Below are 12,881 nucleotides of genomic sequence, written 5' to 3' on the forward strand. Positions count from 1 at the left end.
GCGCATTTGTTATTTATAGCCTGCTCTAAGCCACGAATTTTTTATATTCGCATGTTCTAAGGCCCGATTGTGGTGCAGTGGAGATAGTCCCTATTGCGTACTATAGTGCGTAGTTATTTGTGCGTACTGAATTCAATGTATTGTGTGTAAGAGTGCTGTTGCATATGGCGGCTGTCTGTGTAATGGGTAACATGCTTTAAACAACGGACTATTGTGCGCGTGAAATCTTTTCGACCGTGCGGTGCTCCCACTACGTGGCTTCAAGGTAGAAGTCACTGTAGTGTGTGCGCATTTGTGTAGTACAGCCCGCTCTAAGCCACGAATTTATAATATTCGCATGTTCTAAGGCCCGGTTGTGGTGCAGTGGAGATAGTCCCTATTGCGTACTATAGTGCGTAGTTATTTGTGCGTACTGAATTCAATGTATTGTGTGTAAGAGTGCTGTTGCATATGGCGGCTGTCTGTGTAATGGGTAACATGCTTTAAACAACGGACAATTGTGCGCGTGAAATCTTTTCGAACGTGCGGTGCTCCCACTACGTGGCTTCAAGGTAGAAGTCACTGTAGTGTGTGCGCATTTGTGATGTATAGCCTCCTCTAAGCCACGAATTTATAATACTCGCATGTTCTAAGGCCCGATTGTGGTGCAGTGGAGATAGTCCCTATTGCGTACTATAGTGCGTAGTTATTTGTGCGTACTGAATTCAATGTATTGTGTGTAAGAGTGCTGTTGCATATGGCGGCTGTCTGTGTAATGGGTAACAAGCTTTAAACAACGGACTATTGTGCGCGTGAAATCTTTTCGACCATGCGGTGCTCCCACTACGTGGCTTCAAGGTAAAAGTCACTGTAGTTTGTGCGCATTTGTGATGTATAGCCTGCTCTAAGCCACGAATTTATAATATTCGCATGTTCTAAGGCCCGATTGTGCGGCAGTGGAGATAGTCCCTATTGCGTACTATAGTGCGTAGTTATTTGTGCGTACTGAATTCAATGTATTGTGTGTAAGAGTGCTGTTGCATATGGCGGCTGTCTGTGTAATGGGTAACATGCTTTAAACAAGGGACTATTGTGCGCGTGAAATCTTTTCGACCGTGCGGTGCTCCCACTACGTGGCTTCAAGGCAGAAGTCACTGTGGGGTGTGCGCATTTGTGATGTATAGCCTGCTCTAATACACGAATTTATATTATTCGCATGTTCTAAGGCCCAATTGTGGTGTAGTGGAGATAGCCCCTATTGCGTGTTATAGTGCGTAGTTATTTGTGCGTACTGAATTCAATGTATTGTTTGTAAGAGTGCTGTTGCATATGGCGGCTGTCTGTGTAATGGGTAACATGCTTTAAACAACGGACTATTGTGCGCGTGAAATCTGTTCGACCGCGCGGTGCTCCCACTACGTGGCTTCAAGGTAGAAGTCACTGTAGTGTGTGCGCATTTGTGATGTATAGCCTGCTCTAAGCCACGAATTTATAATATTCGCATGTTCTAAGGCCCGATTGTGGTGCAGTGGAGATAGTCCCTATTGCGTACTAAAGTGCGTAGTTATTTGTGCGTACTGAATTCAATTTATTGCGTGTAAGAGTGCTGTTGCATATGGCGGCTGTCTGTGTAATGGGTAACATGCTTTAAACAACGGACTATTGTGCGCGTGAAATCTTTTCGACCGTGCGGTGCTCCCTATACGTGGCTTCAAGGTAGAAGTCACTGTAGTGTGTGCGCATTTGTGATGTATAGCCCGCTCTAAGCCACGAATTTATAATATTCGCATACTCTAAGGCCCGATTGTGCTGCAGTGGAGATAGTCCCTATTGCGTACTATAGTGCGTAGTTATTTGTGCGTACTGAATTCAATGTATTGTGTGTAAGAGTGTTGTTGCCTATGGCGGCTGTCTGTGTAATGGGTTACAAGCTTTAAACAACGGACTATTGTGCGCGTGAAATCTTTTCGACCGTGCGGTGCTCCCACTACGTGGCTTCAAGGTAGAAGTCACTGTAGTGTGTGCGCATTTGTGATGTATAGCCCGCTCTAAGCCACGAATTTATAATATTCGCATGTTCTAAGGCCCGGTTGTGGTGCAGTGGAGATAGTCCCTATTGCGTACTATAGTGCGTAGTTATTAGTGCGTACTGAATTCAATGTATTGTGTGTAAGAGTGCTGTTGCATATGGCGGCTGTCTGTGTAATGGGTAACATGCTTTAAACAACGGACTATTGTGCGCGTGAAATCTTTTCGAACGTGCGGTGCTCCCACTACGTGGCTTCAAGGTAGAAGACACTGTAGTGTGTGCGCATTTGTGATGTATAGCCCGCTCTAAGCCACGAATTCATAATATTCGCATGTTCTAAGGCCCGATTGTTATGCAGTGGAGATAGTCCCTATTGCGTACTATAGTGCGTAGTTATTTGTGCGTACTGAATTCAATGTATTGTGTGTAAGAGTGCTGTTGCATATGGCGGCTGTCTGTGTAATGGGTAACATGCTTTAAACAACGGACTATTGTGCGCGTGAAATCTTTTCGACCGTGCGGTGCTCCCACTACGTGGCTTCAAGGTAGAAGTCACTGTAGTGTGTGCGCATTTGTGATGTATAGCCCGCTCTAAGCCACGAATTTATAATATTCGCATGTTCTAAGGCCCGATTGGGCTGCAGTGGAGATAGTCGCTATTGCGTACTATAGTGCGTAGTTATTTGTGCGTACTGAATTCAATGTATTGTGTGTAAGAGTGCGGTTGCCTATGGCGGCTGTCTGTGTAATGGGTAACAAGGTTTAAACAACGGACTATTGTGCGCGTGAAATTTTTTCGACCGTGCGGTGCTCCCACTACGTGGCTTCAAGGTAAAAGTCACTGTAGTTTGTGCGCATTTGTGATGTATAGCCTGCTCTAAGCCACGAATTTATAATATTCGCATGTTCTAAGGCCCGATTGTGCTGCAGTGGAGATAGTCCCTATTGCGTACTATAGTGCGTAGTTATTTGTGCGTACTGAATTCAATGTATTGTGTGTAAGAGTGCTGTTGCATATGGCGGCTGTCTGTGTAATGGGTAACATGCTTTAAACAAGGGACGATTGTGCGCGTGAAATCTTTTCGACCGTGCGGTGCTCCCACTACGTGGCTTCAAGGCAGAAGTCACTGTGGTGTGTGCGCATTTGTGATGTATAGCCTGCTCTAAGCCACGAATTTATATTATTCGCATGTTCTAAGGCCCGATTGTGGTGCAGTGGAGATAGTCCCTATTGCGTACTATAGTGCGTAGTTATTTGTGCGTACTGAATTCAATGTATTGTGTGTAAGAGTGCTGTTGCATATGGCGGCTGTCGGTGTAATGGGTAACATGCTTTAAACAACGGACTATTGTGCGCGTGAAATCTGTTCGACCGTGCGGTGCTCCCACTACGTGGCTTCAAGGTAGAAGTCACTGTAGTGTGTGCGCATTTGTGATGTATAGCCTGCTCTAAGCCACGAATTTATAATATTCGCATGTTCTAAGGCCCGATTGTGGTGCAGTGGAGATAGTCCCTATTGCGTACTAAAGTGCGTAGTTATTTGTGCGTACTGAATTCAATTTATTGCGTGTAAGAGTGCTGTTGCATATGGCGGCTGTCTGTGTAATGGGTAACATGCTTTAAACAACGGACTATTGTGCGCGTGAAATCTTTTCGACCGTGCGGTGCTCCCACTACGTGGCTTCAAGGTAGAAGTCACTGTAGTGTGTGCGCATTTGTGATGTATAGCCCGCTCTAAGCCACGAATTTATAATATTCGCATACTCTAAGGCCCGATTGTGCTGCAGTGGAGATAGTCCCTATTGCGTACTATAGTGCGTAGTTATTTGTGCGTACTGAATTCAATGTATTGTGTGTAAGAGTGCTGTTGCCTATGGCGGCTGTCTGTGTAATGGGTTACAAGCTTTAAACAATGGACTATTGTGCGCGTGAAATCTTTTCGACCGTGCGGTGCTCCCACTACGTGGCTTCAAGGTAGAAGTCACTGTAGTGTGTGCGCATTTGTGTAGTATAGCCCGCTCTAAGCCACGAATTTATAATATTCGCATGTTCTAAGGCCCGGTTGTGGTGCAGTGGAGATAGTCCCTATTGCGTACTATAGTGCGTAGTTATTTGTGCGTACTGAATTCAATGTATTGTGTGTAAGAGTGCTGTTGCATATGGCGGCTGTCTGTGTAATGGGTAACATGCTTTAAACAACGGACTATTGTGCGCGTGAAATCTTTTCGAACGTGCGGTGCTCCCACTATGTGGCTTCAAGGTAGAAGTCACTGTAGTGTGTGCGCATTTGTGATGTATAGCCTGCTCTAAGCCACGAATTTATAATACTCGCATGTTCTAAGGCCCGATTGTGGTGCAGTGGAGATAGTCCCTATTGCGTACTATAGTGCGTAGTTATTTGTGCGTACTGAATTCAATGTATTGTGTGTAAGAGTGCTGTTGCATATGGCGGCTGTCTGTGTAATGGGTAACATGCTTTAAACAACGGACTATTGTGCGCGTGAAATCTTTTCGACCGTGCGGTGCTCCCACTACGTGGCTTCAAGGTAGAAGTCACTGTAGTGTATGCGCCTTTGTGATGTATAGCCCGCTCTAAGCCACGAATTTATAATATTCGCATGTTCTAAGGCCCGATTGTGCTGCAGTGGAGATAGTCCCTATTGCGTACTATAGTGCGTAGTTATTTGTGCGTACTGAATTCAATGTATTGTGTGTAAGAGTGCTGTTGCATATGGCGGCTGTCTGTGTAATGGGTAACAAGCTTTAAACAACGGACTATTGTGCGTGTGAAATCTTTTCGACCGTGCGGTGCTCCCACTACGTGGCTTCAAGGTAGAAGTCACTGTAGTGTGGGCGCATTTGTAATGTATAGCTTGCTCTAAGCCACGAATTTATAATATCCGCATGTTCTAAGGCCCGATTGTGGTGCAGTGGAGATAGTCCCTATTGCGTACTATAGTGCGTAGTTATTTGTGCGTACTGAATTCAATGTATTGTGTGTAAGAGTGCTGGTGCATATGGCGGCTGTCTGTGTAATGGGTAACATGCTTTAAACAACGGACTATTGTGCGCGTGAAATCTTTTCGACCGTGCGGTGCTCCCACTACGTGGCTTCTAGGTAGAAGTCACTGTAGTGTGTGCGCATTTGTGATGTATAGCCCGCTCTAAGCCACGAATTTATAATGTTCGCATGTTCTAAGGCCCGATTGTGCTGCAGCGGAGATAGTCCCCATTGCGTACTATAGTGCGTAGTTATTTGTGTGTACTGAATTCAATGTATCATGTGTAAGAGTGCTGTTGCATATGGCGGCTGTCTGTGTAATGGGTAACATGCTTTAAACAACGGACTATTGTGCGCGTGAAATCTTTTCGACCGTGCGGTGCTCCCACTACGTGGCTTCAAGGTAGAAGTCACTGTATTGTGTGCGCATTTGTTATGTATCGCCTGCTCTAAGCCACGAATTTATAATATTCGCATGTTCTAAGGCCCGATTGTGGTGCAGTGGAGATAGTCTCTATTGCGTACTATAGTGCGTAGTTTTTTGTGCGTACTGAATTCAATGTATTGTGTGTAAGAGTGCTGTTGCATATGGCGGCTGTCTGTGTAATGGGTAACATGCTTTAAAAACGGACTATTCTGCGCGTGAAATCTTTTCGACCGTGCGGTGCTCCCACTACGTGGCTTCAAGGTAGAAGTCACTGTATTGTGTGCGCATTTGTTATTTATAGCCTGCTCTAAGCCACGAATTTTTTATATTCGCATGTTCTAAGGCCCGATTGTGGTGCAGTGGAGATAGTCCCTATTGCGTACTATAGTGCGTAGTTATTTGTGCGTACTGAATTCAATGTATTGTGTGTAAGAGTGCTGTTGCATATGGCGGCTGTCTGTGTAATGGGTAACATGCTTTAAACAACGGACTATTGTGCGCGTGAAATCTTTTCGACCGTGCGGTGCTCCCACTACGTGGCTTCAAGGTAGAAGTCACTGTAGTGTATGCGCATTTGTGATGTATAGCCCGCTCTAAGCCACGAATTTATAATATTCGCATGTTCTAAGGCCCGATTGTGCTGCAGTGGAGATAGTCCCTATTGCGTACTATAGTGCGTAGTTATTTGTGCGTACTGAATTCAATGTATTGTGTGTAAGAGTGCTGTTGCATATGGCGGCTGTCTGTGTAATGGGTAACAAGCTTTAAACAACGGACTATTGTGCGTGTGAAATCTTTTCGACCGTGCGGTGCTCCCACTACGTGGCTTCAAGGTAGAAGTCACTGTAGTGTGGGCGCATTTGTAATGTATAGCTTGCTCTAAGCCACGAATTTATAATATCCGCATGTTCTAAGGCCCGATTGTGGTGCAGTGGAGATAGTCCCTATTGCGTACTATAGTGCGTAGTTATTTGTGCGTACTGAATTCAATGTATTGTGTGTAAGAGTGCTGTTGCATATGGCGGCTGTCTGTGTAATGGGTAACATGCTTTAAACAACGGACTATTGTGCGCGTGAAATCTTTTCGACTGTGGGGTGCTCCCACTACGTGGCTTCAAGGTAGAAGTCACTGTAGTGTGTGCGCATTTGTGATGTATAGCCTGCTCTAAGCCACGAATTTATAATAATCGCATGTTCTAAGGCCCGATTGTGGTGCAGTGGAGATAGTCCCTATTGCGTACTATAGTGCGTAGTTATTTGTGCGTACTGAATTCAATGTATTGTGTGTAAGAGTGCTGGTGCATATGGCGGCTGTCTGTGTAATGGGTAACATGCTTTAAACAACGGACTATTGTGCGCGTGAAATCTTTTCGACCGTGCGGTGCTCCCACTACGTGGCTTCTAGGTAGAAGTCACTGTAGTGTGTGCGCATTTGTGATGTATAGCCCGCTCTAAGCCACGAATTTATAATGTTCGCATGTTCTAAGGCCCGATTGTGCTGCAGCGGAGATAGTCCCCATTGCGTACTATAGTGCGTAGTTATTTGTGTGTACTGAATTCAATGTATCATGTGTAAGAGTGCTGTTGCATATGGCGGCTGTCTGTGTAATGGGTAACATGCTTTAAACAACGGACTATTGTGCGCGTGAAATCTTTTCGACCGTGCGGTGCTCCCACTACGTGGCTTCAAGGTAGAAGTCACTGTATTGTGTGCGCATTTGTTATGTATCGCCTGCTCTAAGCCACGAATTTATAATATTCGCATGTTCTAAGGCCCGATTGTGGTGCAGTGGAGATAGTCTCTATTGCGTACTATAGTGCGTAGTTTTTTGTGCGTACTGAATTCAATGTATTGTGTGTAAGAGTGCTGTTGCATATGGCGGCTGTCTGTGTAATGGGTAACATGCTTTAAAAACGGACTATTCTGCGCGTGAAATCTTTTCGACCGTGCGGTGCTCCCACTACGTGGCTTCAAGGTAGAAGTCACTGTATTGTGTGCGCATTTGTTATTTATAGCCTGCTCTAAGCCACGAATTTTTTATATTCGCATGTTCTAAGGCCCGATTGTGGTGCAGTGGAGATAGTCCCTATTGCGTACTATAGTGCGTAGTTATTTGTGCGTACTGAATTCAATGTATTGTGTGTAAGAGTGCTGTTGCATATGGCGGCTGTCTGTGTAATGGGTAACATGCTTTAAACAACGGACTATTGTGCGCGTGAAATCTTTTCGACCGTGCGGTGCTCCCACTACGTGGCTTCAAGGTAGAAGTCACTGTAGTGTATGCGCATTTGTGATGTATAGCCCGCTCTAAGCCACGAATTTATAATATTCGCATGTTCTAAGGCCCGATTGTGCTGCAGTGGAGATAGTCCCTATTGCGTACTATAGTGCGTAGTTATTTGTGCGTACTGAATTCAATGTATTGTGTGTAAGAGTGCTGTTGCATATGGCGGCTGTCTGTGTAATGGGTAACAAGCTTTAAACAACGGACTATTGTGCGTGTGAAATCTTTTCGACCGTGCGGTGCTCCCACTACGTGGCTTCAAGGTAGAAGTCACTGTAGTGTGGGCGCATTTGTAATGTATAGCTTGCTCTAAGCCACGAATTTATAATATCCGCATGTTCTAAGGCCCGATTGTGGTGCAGTGGAGATAGTCCCTATTGCGTACTATAGTGCGTAGTTATTTGTGCGTACTGAATTCAATGTATTGTGTGTAAGAGTGCTGTTGCATATGGCGGCTGTCTGTGTAATGGGTAACATGCTTTAAACAACGGACTATTGTGCGCGTGAAATCTTTTCGACTGTGGGGTGCTCCCACTACGTGGCTTCAAGGTAGAAGTCACTGTAGTGTGTGCGCATTTGTGATGTATAGCCTGCTCTAAGCCACGAATTTATAATAATCGCATGTTCTAAGGCCCGATTGTGGTGCAGTGGAGATAGTCCCTATTGCGTACTAAAGTGCGTAGTTATTTGTGCGTACTGAATTCAATTTATTGCGTGTAAGAGTGCTGTTGCATATGGCGGCTGTCTGTGTAATGGGTAACATGCTTTAAACAACGGACTATTGTGCGCGTGAAATCTTTTCGACCATGCGGTGCTCCCACTACGTGGCTTCAAGGTAGAAGTCACTGTAGTGTGTGCGCATTTGTGATGTATAGCCTGCTCTAAGCCACGAATTTATATTATTCGCATGTTCTAAGGCCCGATTGTGGTGCAGTGGAGATAGTCCCTATTGCGTACTATAGTGCGTAGTTATTTGTGCGTACTGAATTCAATGTATTGTGTGTAAGAGTGCTGTTGCATATGGCGGCTGTCTGTGTAATGGGTAACATGCTTTAAACAACGGACTATTGTGCGCGTGAAATCTTTTCGACCGTGCGGTGCTCCCACTACGTGGCTTCAAGGTAGAAGTCACTGTAGTGTATGCGCATTTGTTATGTATAGCCCGCTCTAAGCCACGAATTTATAATATTCGCATGTTCTAAGGCCCGATGGTGCTGCAGTGGAGATAGTCCCTATTGCGTACTATAGTGCGTAGTTATTTGTGCGTACTGAATTCAATGTATTGTGTGTAAGAGTGCTGTTGCATATGGCGGCTGTCTGTGTAATGGGTAACAAGCTTTAAACAACGGACTATTGTGCGTGTGAAATCTTTTCGACCGTGCGGTGCTCCCACTACGTGGCTTCAAGGTAGAAGTCACTGTAGTGTGGGCGCATTTGTGATGTATAGCCTGCTCTAAGCCACGAATTTATATTATTCGCATGTTCTAAGGCCCGATTGTGGTGCAGTGGAGATAGTCCCTATTGCGTACTAAAGTGCGTAGATATTTGTGCGTACTGAATTCAATGTATTGCGTGTAAGAGTGCTGTTGCATATGGCGGCTGTCTGTTTAATGGGTAACATGCTTTAAACAACGGACTATTGTGCGCGTGAAATCTTTTCGACCGTGCGGTGCTCCCACTACGTGGCTTCAAGGTAGAAGTCACTGTAGTGTGTGCGCATTTGTGATGTATAGCCCGCTCTAAGCCGCGAATTTATAATATTCGCATGTTCTAAGGCCCGATTGTTATGCAGTGGAGATAGTCCCTATTGCGTACTATAGTGCGTAGTTATTTGTGCGTACTGAATTCAATGTATTGTGTGTAAGAGTGCTGTTGCATATGGCGGCGGTCTGTGTAATGGGTAACATGCTTTAAACAACGGACTATTGTGCGCGTGAAATCTTTTCGACCGTGCGGTGCTCCCACTACGTGGCTTCAAGGTAGAAGTCACTGTAGTGTATGCGCATTTGTGATGTATAGCAAGCTCTAAGCCACGAATTTATAATATTCGCATATTCTAAGACCCGATTGGGCTGCAGTGGAGATAGTCCCTATTGCGTACTATAGTGCGTAGTTATTTGTGCGTACTGAATTCAATGTATTGTGTGTAAGAGTGCTGTTGCCTATGGCGGCTGTCTGTGTAATGGGTAAAAAGCTTTAAACAACGGACTATTGTGCGCGCGAAATCTTTTCGACCGTGCGGTGCTCCCACTACGTGGCTTCAAGGTAAAAGTCACTGTAGTTTGTGCGCATTTGTGATGTATAGCCTCCTCTAAGCCACGAATTTATAATACTCGCATGTTCTAAGGCCCGATTGTGGTGCAGTGGAGATAGTCCCTATTGCGTACTATAGTGCGTAGTTATTTGTGCGTACTGAATTCAATGTATTGTGTGTAAGAGTGCTGTTGCATATGGCGGCTGTCTGTGTAATGGGTAACATGCTTTAAACAACGGACTATTGTGCGCGTGAAATCTTTTCGACCGTGCGGTGCTCCCACTACGTGGCTTCAAGGTAGAAGTCACTGTAGTGTATGCGCATTTGTGATGTATAGCCCGCTCTAAGCCACGAATTTATAATATTCGCATGTTCTAAGGCCCGATTGTGCTGCAGTGGAGATAGTCCCTATTGCGTACTATAGTGCGTAGTTATTTGTGCGTACTGAATTCAATGTATTGTGTGTAAGAGTGCTGTTGCATATGGCGGCTGTCTGTGTAATGGGTAACAAGCTTTAAACAACGGACTATTGTGCGTGTGAAATCTTTTCGACCGTGCGGTGCTCCCACTACGTGGCTTCAAGGTAGAAGTCACTGTAGTGTGGGCGCATTTGTAATGTATAGCCTGCTCTAAGCCACGAATTTATAATATTCGCATGTTCTAAGGCCCGATTGTGGTGCAGTGGAGATAGTCCCTATTGCGTACTATAGTGCGTAGTTATTTGTGCGTACTTAATTCAATGTATTGTGTGTAAGAGTGCTGTTGCATATGGCGGCTGTCTGTGTAATGGGTAACATGCTTTAAACAACGGACTATTGTGCGCGTGAAATCTTTTCGACTGTGGGGTGCTCCCACTACGTGGCTTCAAGGTAGAAGTCACTGTAGTGTGTGCGCATTTGTGATGTATAGCCTGCTCTAAGCCACGAATTTATAATATTCGCATGTTCTAAGGCCCGATTGTTATGCAGTGGAGATAGTCCCTATTGCGTACTATAGTGCGTAGTTATTTGTGCGTACTGAATTCAATGTATTGTGTGTAAGAGTGCTGTTGCATATGGCGGCTGTCTGTGTAAATGGGTAACATGCTTTAAACAACGGACTATTGTGCGCGTGAAATCTTTTCGACCGTGCGGTGCTCCCACTACGTGGCTTCAAGGTAGAAGTCACTGTAGTGTGTGCGCATTTGTGATGTATAGCCTGCTCTAAGCCACGAATTTATAATATTCGCATGTTCTAAGGCCCGATTGGACTGCAGTGGAGATAGTCCCTATTGCGTACTATAGTGCGTAGTTATTTGTGCGTACTGAATTCAATGTATTGTGTGTAAGAGTGCTGTTGCCTATGGCGGCTGTCTGTGTAATGGGTAACAAGCTTTAAACAACGGACTATTGTGCGCGTGAAATCTTTTCGACCGTGCGGTGCTCCCACTACGTGGCTTCAAGGTAAAAGTCACTGTAGTTTGTGCGCATTTGTGATGTATAGCCTGCTCTACGCCACGAATTTATGATATTCGCATGTTCTAAGGCCCGATTGTGCTGCAGTGGAGATAGTCCCTATTGCGTACTATAGTGCGTAGTTATTTGTGCGTACTGAATTCAATGTATTGTGTGTAAGAGTGCTGTTGCATATGGCGGCTGTCTGTGTAATGGGTAACATGCTTTAAACAACGGACTATTGTGCGCGTGAAATCTTTTCGACCATGCGGTGCTCCCACTACGTGGCTTCAAGGTAGAAGTCACTGTAGTGTGTGCGCATTTGTGATGTATAGCCTGCTCTAAGCCACGAATTTATATTATTCGCATGTTCTAAGGCCCGATTGTGGTGCAGTGGAGATAGTCCCTATTGCGTACTATAGTGCGTAGTTATTTGTGCGTACTGAATTCAATGTATTGTGTGTAAGAGTGCTGTTGCTTATGGCGGCTGTCTGTGTAATGGGTAACATGCTTTAAACAACGGACTATTGTGCGCGTGAAATCTTTTCGACCGTGCGGTGCTCCCACTACGTGGCTTCAAGGTAGAAATCACTGTAGTGTGTGCGCATTTGTGATGTATAGCCCGCTCTAAGCCACGAATTTATAATATTCGCATGTTCTAAGGCCCGATTGTTATGCAGTGGAGATAGTCCCTATTGCGTACTATAGTGCGTAGTTATTTGTGCGTACTGAATTCAATGTATTGTGTGTAAGAGTGCTGTTGCATATGGCGGCTGTCTGTGTAATGGGTAACATGCTTTAAACAACGGACTATTGTGCGCGTGAAATCTTTTCGACCGTGCGGTGCTCCCACTACGTGGCTTCAAGGTAGAAGTCACTGTAGTGTATGCGCATTTGTGATGTATAGCAAGATCTAAGCCACGAATTTATAATATTCGCATATTCTAAGGCCCGATTGGGCTGCAGTGGAGATAGTCCCTATTGCGTACTATAGTGCGTAGTTATTTGTGCGTACTGAATTCAATGTATTGTGTGTAAGAGTGCTGTTGCATAAGGCGGCTGTCTGTGTAATGGGTAACATGCTTTAAACAACGGACTATTGTGCGCGTGAAATCTTTTCGACCGTGCGGTGCTCCCACTACGTGGCTTCTAGGTAGAAGTCACTGTAGTGTGTGCGCATTTGTGATGTATAGCCCGCTCTAAGCCACGAATTTATAATGTTCGCATGTTCTAAGGCCCGATTGTGCTGCAGCGGAGATAGTCCCTATTGCGTACTATAGTGCGTAGTTATTTGTGTGTACTGAATTCAATGTATCATGTGTAAGAGTGCTGTTGCATATGGCGGCTGTCTGTGTAATGGGTAACATGCTTTAAACAACGGACTATTGTGCGCGTGAAATCTTTTCGACCGTGCGGTGCTCCCACTACGTGGCTTCAAGGTAGAAGTCACTGTATTGTGTGCGCATTTGTTA

Source organism: Rhipicephalus microplus, chromosome 9 (genome assembly GCF_043290135.1).
Source record: "Rhipicephalus microplus isolate Deutch F79 chromosome 9, USDA_Rmic, whole genome shotgun sequence".
In the NCBI taxonomy this organism is placed as follows: domain Eukaryota; kingdom Metazoa; phylum Arthropoda; class Arachnida; order Ixodida; family Ixodidae; genus Rhipicephalus; species Rhipicephalus microplus.